This window comes from Pantherophis guttatus, chromosome 2 (assembly GCF_059756535.1).
Source record: "Pantherophis guttatus breed Tessera chromosome 2, ASM5975653v1, whole genome shotgun sequence".
Lineage (NCBI taxonomy): Eukaryota > Metazoa > Chordata > Lepidosauria > Squamata > Colubridae > Pantherophis > Pantherophis guttatus.
In genome coordinates this window covers 123,878,430-123,886,864 of record NC_142064.1, presented here as the reverse complement: position 1 = coordinate 123,886,864, position 8,435 = coordinate 123,878,430, and positions in this window count along the sequence as shown.

The window sequence follows — 8,435 nt, the reverse complement described above, 5'->3', positions numbered from 1 at the left end:
TTCAGAGAGAGTCAGTTTGGTGCAGTGGTTAAAATACTAAGATTGTGAGTTCTAGACTAGCCTTAGGGAAAAGCCAGTTGGGTCGTCATTCTATCTCAGCTCTAGGAAGCAAATAGTGACAAACCTTATTTCTGAAATATTGTCAAAACTGCAGGGGCTAGCCTGGGCAGTTATCAGGAGTCAAGACTCACTCAAAGGCATGTATTCACATAGAGCAGGGTGTCAAACTCAAGGCCCGAGGGCCGGATGTGGCCCACGGGAAGCTTAGATCTGGCCCGCAGGGCCACCCTGGAAATAGCGAAGGACTGGCCCGCAGTGCCTCTGCCAGTGAAACCGGAGCTTGGGAGGGCTGCATGTGCCCTCCCAAGCTCTGTTTTCACCGGCAGAGGGTTGCAGGAGGCCATTGCAGCTGAAAACGGAATTCAGGAGTCCATTTTCTCTGGCAGAGCGCTCAGACCATCACAGGCACCCCTGACACGAGTAATGTTGAGCTGGCCATGCCCACCCTGGCCATGCCCACTCCAGACCCCCACATCAAACACAACCCTGATGCGGCCTTCAATGAAATTGAGTGTGACACCCCTGACATAGAGACACACATCCCATTTTCTGAGATTCATAGGAGCAATCTTAAATATAAGTTTTAAATAAAATACATTAACATAAAGTATCATAATACTTCCAGTGGTGGGATTCAGCCAGTTCGCACCACTTCGGAAGAACCAGTTGTTAACTTTCTGAGCAGTTTGGTGAACTGGTTGTTGGAAGAAATCATTAGAGCAGAGAACCGGTTATTAAATTATTTGAATCCCACCACTGAATACTTCCAGTTAGAATTTCTAGCTTTTGAGCTGATTCCTCTCATTTCCTCATGGAATGCTTATTAGATTCCTAATCATTTGTTTAGGGCTGGGCAATTTTTTGATGACTCAAAAACCTGTTTTTTGAGGGAACAATGAGAACAAAATGGTGCAACAAGAACTTGGGAGTTCTTATTACACACATGGACAGGACCGGGTTTTCAAAAGCCACAAGGAATTTGAAAACCTAGAATGTTGGTTCTATTGGAATTGTCTTCTGTGATCAATAACAGAACTGAACAAAACAACTTTGAGGGGAGTTAACTTTCACAACCAAGGCCTCACCAGGCATGACGGGTACAATATTCATTTCCCAAAATTGCTGACATGTAAGGGGTATCCTGATTGGGAGTCTATCTCCACAGCTCTTAGCTGATTCTATGCCTCGAGGATTGCCATTGGAACAAAGACTAGGGAGTTTGGTCTTTGTGGTCCTGATTAGAGAACATTAGTTTTTTTTTGTCTTCTCAACACCGCTTTCATGCAATGGATGAAATAATTTAAAATTCCCATCAGATAGCAGAAACAGAGAATATTTTCTTACCTATATTCTTCTGTTTGTTATCTTTACCCTATGCATTAATTGAGGGGAGAGTGTGTTACTACCCTAGTTCTCCCTGATCTCTCAGTGACTTTCAATATCATCAAACATGGTATCTTTCTGGACCACCTATGGGAACTGGGAGTGAAAAGCACAGTATTTCTGGGATTGTTATGGCTAGCCCTGGCTCTGAGGAGTCTGAGGAAGGTAATTCTGTGGAACAACAGCCTGCCTAAGAAAGCAGCAGGGAGACACATGAGGCTGATTTGGAGCCCTGGAAGCAGCATAGGATGAGGAGTCTGATTCAGGATCTCGTTCCCAGCCCCAAAGCATGTAGGAGTAAGCAAAGAGCTGGACAAAGAGCTACAGCTCCTTGGGAGGAAAAGGTTTTCAGTGATTGCCTGCATCTGATATTTTAGAGCCACCTACTTTACTGGGAACAACAAATCTATTCGCTGGATTCTCTGCCCATGGAGCCTGGGACATTTATTTATCCCTGTGCCTTGAACCAAACCAGCTGTCTATCTATGACAGTTCTATGACCTCTGGACTGTGCCCTAACCATGCTTCTGCCTGCTCTTTGAAACTTTATTGGGATTGAGTCTGTAAATCAAAAACAAAAATTGGAATAACTTTATTACTGTCATTAACCAGCAGAAAGAAAAAAGAGGACAATGTGTTTTTTGAAAATCCAGAATATTTAATAATAAATAGGTAGGAGTGATACATAAAAATATGCTAAAAAGCATCCTTCTTATTAGTTAAAACTAACCTAAAATTTAGAATTATGAAGCCCCTGACAAATCTGAGGAAAGTACAATACAATAGCTGACATTTAAAGAAATGTCCAGTGGGTAATGCTAAGGAAGAGCCATTCCCTGCTCAAACAAATTCAATTGCTCTTAATTATTCTTTTGTCTAATTTTATATGCCACTACACAGAACCTGGCAATTTTATATGTTATTTCACATCATTATCAGAAAGTAAGAATTGCTTGTATTGCTGGTCATTATATCCTGTTCTACTAGCCAGGAGTGGGGCAATTAGAGCATTTCAGGATGCTGTGTAAAACTGGCAGTACAAAAGAACATGTTCCATTGTTTCCACATGTCCTGAGTCACAAGGGCGTAATCCTAAAGGTTGTGGTATCTTTTTGTATTTTCCAGCTAGGAATGCTGAAGGTATTGCATTACATTGGACTAGGGTAAAGTCCCTTCTCTGGTGTGGGAAGAAATATCCTCTGGGTTCTGCTCCAAGTGGGGAAAAAGATACTGAAAACATGGAGACTGCTTGGAAAGATGGTCTAATGGTGGACAGGACCACATGGCTTGAGTTCCTGAACAGAAAAGGGGCAAATACAACGAGTCTCCGGGTTTTATGCTCTCTCTGGCTTTGAACTTCCTGGGGCCCAGAAAGAGTATCCTGATTGGTTGTCAGACTTCCAAGGGGTGGGGGTCTTACCTAGCCTTGCTGGCTGATGCAATCTTCCCAGGTGCCATGTGGTGAGTCTCTGTCCTAGATGGGTCCCATTGTCTTGCAGATGAGGTCCTATTGTCAAAGATTGAGTTTCTGCCTCTGGCCCATTAACAAAGGTGTGGTGGGGGGAGGCAGGAAGCTGCTTGTCTTTTAAAACATATTTCTCCATTTCTCATCCAGGGAAATATAATATTCTGCCTTTTTAACATTTCCTAAAATATTTCATTCTTCCAGGAAAAGGGTGGGTGCTAACTTCCTACACTGGTTGGGAATATTAAGATGTGTGAGATCTTAATATTCTTAATATTCTCTGATCATTGAATGATTCACCTTGTATCTGCTTACAGACAAAGACTTAAAACCATGAAACCAACAATTAAATCAGTGAGGACTTGAACTGAGGAGGCAAAGCTAAAGCTACAGGCTTGCTTTGACTGCACTGATTGGAATGTATTTGAAGATATTTCTGCAGATTTGGATGAACTCACAGATACTGTAACATCATATGTCATTTTTTGTGAAGATCTATGTGTGCCAACCAGAAACCTGTGAATATACAGTAACAATAAATCTTGGTTCACAGCTAAACTTAAGCAGCTATGTCGTTCCAAAAGGGAAGCCTACAGAAAAGGCAAAAGAATGCTGTACAATCAGGCCACAAATGTATTAATAAGGGAGATCGGAGCAGCAAAAAGAAGCTACTCTGAAAAGCTAAGGAATCAGTTCTCAACAAATGAACCAGGAAACATGTGGAAAATTCTTAAAAATATCACCAGTTACAGCAAACCTTCTTCCCAAGCTGAAGGAAATCAACAACTGGCAGATGACCTGAATGTGTTTTATTGCAGGTCTGAGAGAAAACTACTGCCACCCAACTCCACAATCCCCATCTCAGACACACCAACAACAGCTAAGCCTCCTACAACCTACTCTATTCCATTGGGCCCACCACCTCTGGTGATTACAGAGAATGAGGTGCAAAGCCTATTTTACAGAGAAAAGCCAGGAAAAGCACCAGGTCCAGACAAGATAATGCCTTCTTGTTTAAAAACTTGTGCTGACCAACTGGCCCCCATCTTCACCCGCATCTTTAATAAATCACTAGAGATGTGCTATTTTCCTTCTTGCTTCAAATGCTCTACTATCATCCCAGTGCCCAAGAAACCCTCCATTAAGGAACTGAATGACTTCAGATGTTGCTCTAACATCTGTAATTATGAAGACCTTTGAAAGACTAGTGCTCGGCCAGCTGAGAACCATCACGGATCCGCTGATAGACCCCTTGCAATTTGCCTACCGAGCAAATAGATTGACAGATGATGCAGTTAATATGACTCTGCACTACATCCTACAACATCTTGAATCTCCAAAGACTTATGCAAGGGTCCTCTTTGTAGACTTCAGCTCAGCATTCAATACCGTCATTTCAGATATTCTTCTAACTAAACTAAATCAGCTACCTGTTCCTGACCACACTTGTAAATGGTTCATAAGCTTCCTAACAGATAGGAAGCAGCAGATGAAGTTAGGCAAAATCACATACCTGCACAATTAGCACAAGAGCACCCCAGGGCTGTGTGCTCGCTCCACTTCTAGATCCTTCTATTAAAATACTGAAGTTTGCAGATGATACAACAGTGATTGGCCTCATTCAACACAATGATGAATCTGCATACAGATGGGAAGTTGAGGACCCAGTTTGTAGGGGCAATAAGCTGACTTTGTATAAATATACAAAAGGATGAAGGCTATTGCTGAGCACATTGTAAGCCGCCCTGAGTCTCCAGAGAAGGGCGGCATATAAATCAAATTTAAAAAAAACAACAAAACACCTAGCCTTGTAGTGCAACCAGAACATTTTTGAACTAAATACACTCAAAACTGTAGAAATTGTGGTGGATTTTAGAAGAAAACCTCCTATACTACCAGCTCTTACAATACTAGACAACACAGTATCAATGTCCTTCATGTTTCTAGGTTCTATCATATCTCAAGACTTAAAATGGACACCTAACATCAAAAACGTCATCAAAAAAGCACAACAAAGAATGTTCTTTCTGCACCAACTCAGAAAGCTCAAACTGCCCAAAGAGCTGCTGATTCCGTTCTATAGAGGAATTATTGAGTCTATCATCTGCACCTCCATAACTGTCTGGTTTGGCTCTGCAACCAAACAAGACAGATATAGACTTCAACGGATAATTAGAACTGCAGAAAAAACAATTGCTACCAACCTGCCTTCCATTGAGGATCTGTATACTGCACGAGTCAAAAAGAGGGCTGTGAAAATATCTACAGACCCCTCACATCCTGGACATAAATTGTTTCAACTTCTACCCTCAAAATGATGCTATAGGGCACTGCGCACCAGAACAACTAGACACAAGGACAGTTTTTTCCCGAATGCCATCAATCTGCTTAACAACTAATTCCCATTAATTCCCATTGAACACTGTCAAATAATTTACTAAGACTGTATTACTATTATTCTTCTCTTCCTTACTAGTATCTATCTCTTATTACTATAACCATGTTTCTTGTGTCTTTCAATTATATTGTTTTTATTTGTTTCCTAGTACGATTTGATAGCTTATTAGTAACCTTGACTATCACTAAGTGTTGTATTTTTTTATTCTCGATGAATGTATTTTATTCTCCTTATGTACACTCAGAGCATATACACCTAAGACAAATTCCTTGTGTGTCCAATCACACTTGGCCAATAAAAAATTCTATTCTATTCTATAATGGTGAACCTGTAAGTTTCTCAACGGATTTGGACCACTTGAAATTGTGCATAACTGTAGATGAGAATGCTCTTATAGATTTTGCATCACAGTACAAGTTGATTTACGTATCTACAGTAATTGTCCTGAGATAGGTAGTCCTTAACTTATAACCACAATTGGGACCCGAATTTCCATTGCTAAGCAAGGTGGTTATGAGATGCACCTGATTTTATTGCCTTTTTTTCCTACTTCTATTAAGCACTGCAGTTGTTAAGTGAACCATGCATCGTTAAGAGAATCCAGACTGCCCCGTTCACTTTGTTGGTTGGAAGCTGGCTGGGGTGGTTGTGGCTGTGGGGATGTTGCAACAGTTGTAAGTGTAAGGACTATTATAAGTCACTTTTTTCAGTGCCACTATAATTTTAAATACTCAACAAATGGTTGTAAGATTTAGGACTACCTGTACTGTAAAGTTGGCTTCTTCAAAATATATCTCTTGGAAGTCAGAGATGGTCTAATTGCCATTCCATCATGTCTAAAATCTGTCTTTATCAGGTGTCGGTTCTACTTACCTTTACTACTGGTTCGCAATGGGGCCACACACAAGCGCACAAGCGCAGAAGCAGTTTTGATGACGTCAGGGTCAGTGGGCTGAGCCTCCCACCGGTTTTACTACCAGTTCTATAGAACCGGTGCGAACCTGGGGCAACTCACCACTGGTCTTTATGCTGACTTAGTCTGATCAAAGTCCATCACTATTAAAGTCTATGGCTCTGTCCTTCTCCCAAATTCAGTTTAAAACTGTCTTGAAAAGCTTAGGGTTTCCCTTTCCAAATCTATATTTTTTCCAGTGATTGCAGTCCATTTTTGCCAAGAGGTCCATCATGGAAACAGTGTTGTAGATCAAGATTAAGGAATCCAAACCTCATAAATAATATCTTCTTAGGCCCAAAGATGCTTTTTTTTCCCCCAAAAGGCAATTGGACTTTCTTGGTTTTTCTTTTTTAAAAGAAAAAAACATTTTGCTTCTCATCCAAGAACAGATGAGAAGCAAAACATTTTCAGAGGGGAAAAAAAACCAAAGCTCAATTGCCTTTTGAAAAAAAAAAAACAACTTTGGGATAACCATGACCTGAATGATTGAGAATTTCCATAAAGGCTTTTTTCCCCTTAACTTTCAAGACACTGTTTTTGTTTCTTATCCTTTGACCATCATCTTGCAAGATGGCTGGAAATCCTGTTGGCTTAATATAGGCTTCCTCAATCTCCACTTGAGTTCAACTGTAATTGCTAGTGTTAACAGGAGTTTCACCCTTGTGTATCTGGAGAATCACAAGTTAGAAAAACTGCTGATGGAATAACATCGCATTTCCTAAAAACACAGCTGAGTAATGATCTGTTTTTCATTTGCATGCAAAACAAAATACTTTGTTGGCACAACAATTTTAAGGAAGTAAGAATAAATATTGGATACCTTTAGGGCAATAGTTACACTCGCTAGGAATGCAAACACCAAGCTTGATATGACATCTGTCAACCTTAAGTAAACCTGACTGAGGCCATCTTGGGGGGGGGGGATAGTTAAATGGGGTTTTGTAGCCAAAACAATATTTTTTTCCTGTGGGAACCAAGGACATTCTGACAGGTGGCTGGCTAGAAGAGGAGCAAGTAACCAGGCAACCGGCCAGCAACTGGATTGGGCAGCTTGACCAGTGATCTGGGGGAAAAGGGAAACTTTTACTTTTAATTAGATGAAAGCTGTGGGAACTTTTAGAGTCGGCTTTCACCAGTTGTGCCAATATGATGTATCCAATAGAACTGTTCTTTGAGGAATTTGCCTGCTTCGGAGTTCTGACTTCTATGGGTGCATTACTTGGAACACTGACAGCATCTTCATAGTGTTTGAGATGTGCATGGTTGAGCTTTCTTTCAAGAGGATTGAAGGAGGAAGGGAGATGCCAGAATAGGTCCATGGAAAAGAGGGAGTTAATATTCTGCGTTTTGCCTTTAGAAAAACTGCCAGTACCTTGGTCTTTTCCCAGGACATGATAGGTTGGAGCCCCAATTGGATAAGAGTATTATTTCTGTTTGGATTGCCATTTAATTATTTTACTATTGTTTATCAGTTTATGTATTATGGTTTTGTATTTTCAACTTATGTTGAAGTTTGGTGAAGCCACCAAAAGTTACTTTGGTTGTGTTGGGCAGCCAAACAAAACTTGTAAATAAGATTTTCTTTTCATGGGCCAGCTATTTGCAATTTAGGTTTTAGAATAACAGAGTTGGAAGGGACCTTGGAGATTTTCTAGTCCAAGCCCCTGCTTAGGCAGGAAACCCTATACCACTTCAGAGAAATGGTTATCCAACATCTTCTTAAAAACATCCTGTGTTGGAGCATTCACAACTTCTGGAGGCAAGTTGTTCCACTGATTAATTGTTCTAATTGTCAGGAAATTTCTCCTTAGTTCTAAGTTGCTTCTCTCCTTGATTAGTTTCCACCCACTGCTTCTTCCCCTGCCCTCAGGTACTTTGGAGAATAGTTTGACTCCCTCTTCTTTGTGGCAGCCCTGAGATATTGGAAGACTGCTATCATCTCTCCCCTAGTCCTTCTTTTCATTAAACTAGACATACCCAGTTCCTGCAACCGTTCTTCATATGTTTTAGCCTCCAATCCCCTAATCATCTTTATTGCTTTTCTCTGCACTCTTACTAGAATCCCAACATCTTTTTTACATTGCGGCGACCAAAACTGGATGCAGTATTCCAAGTGTGGCCTTACCAAGGCATTATAAAGTGATATTAATACTTCACGTGATCTTGATTCTATC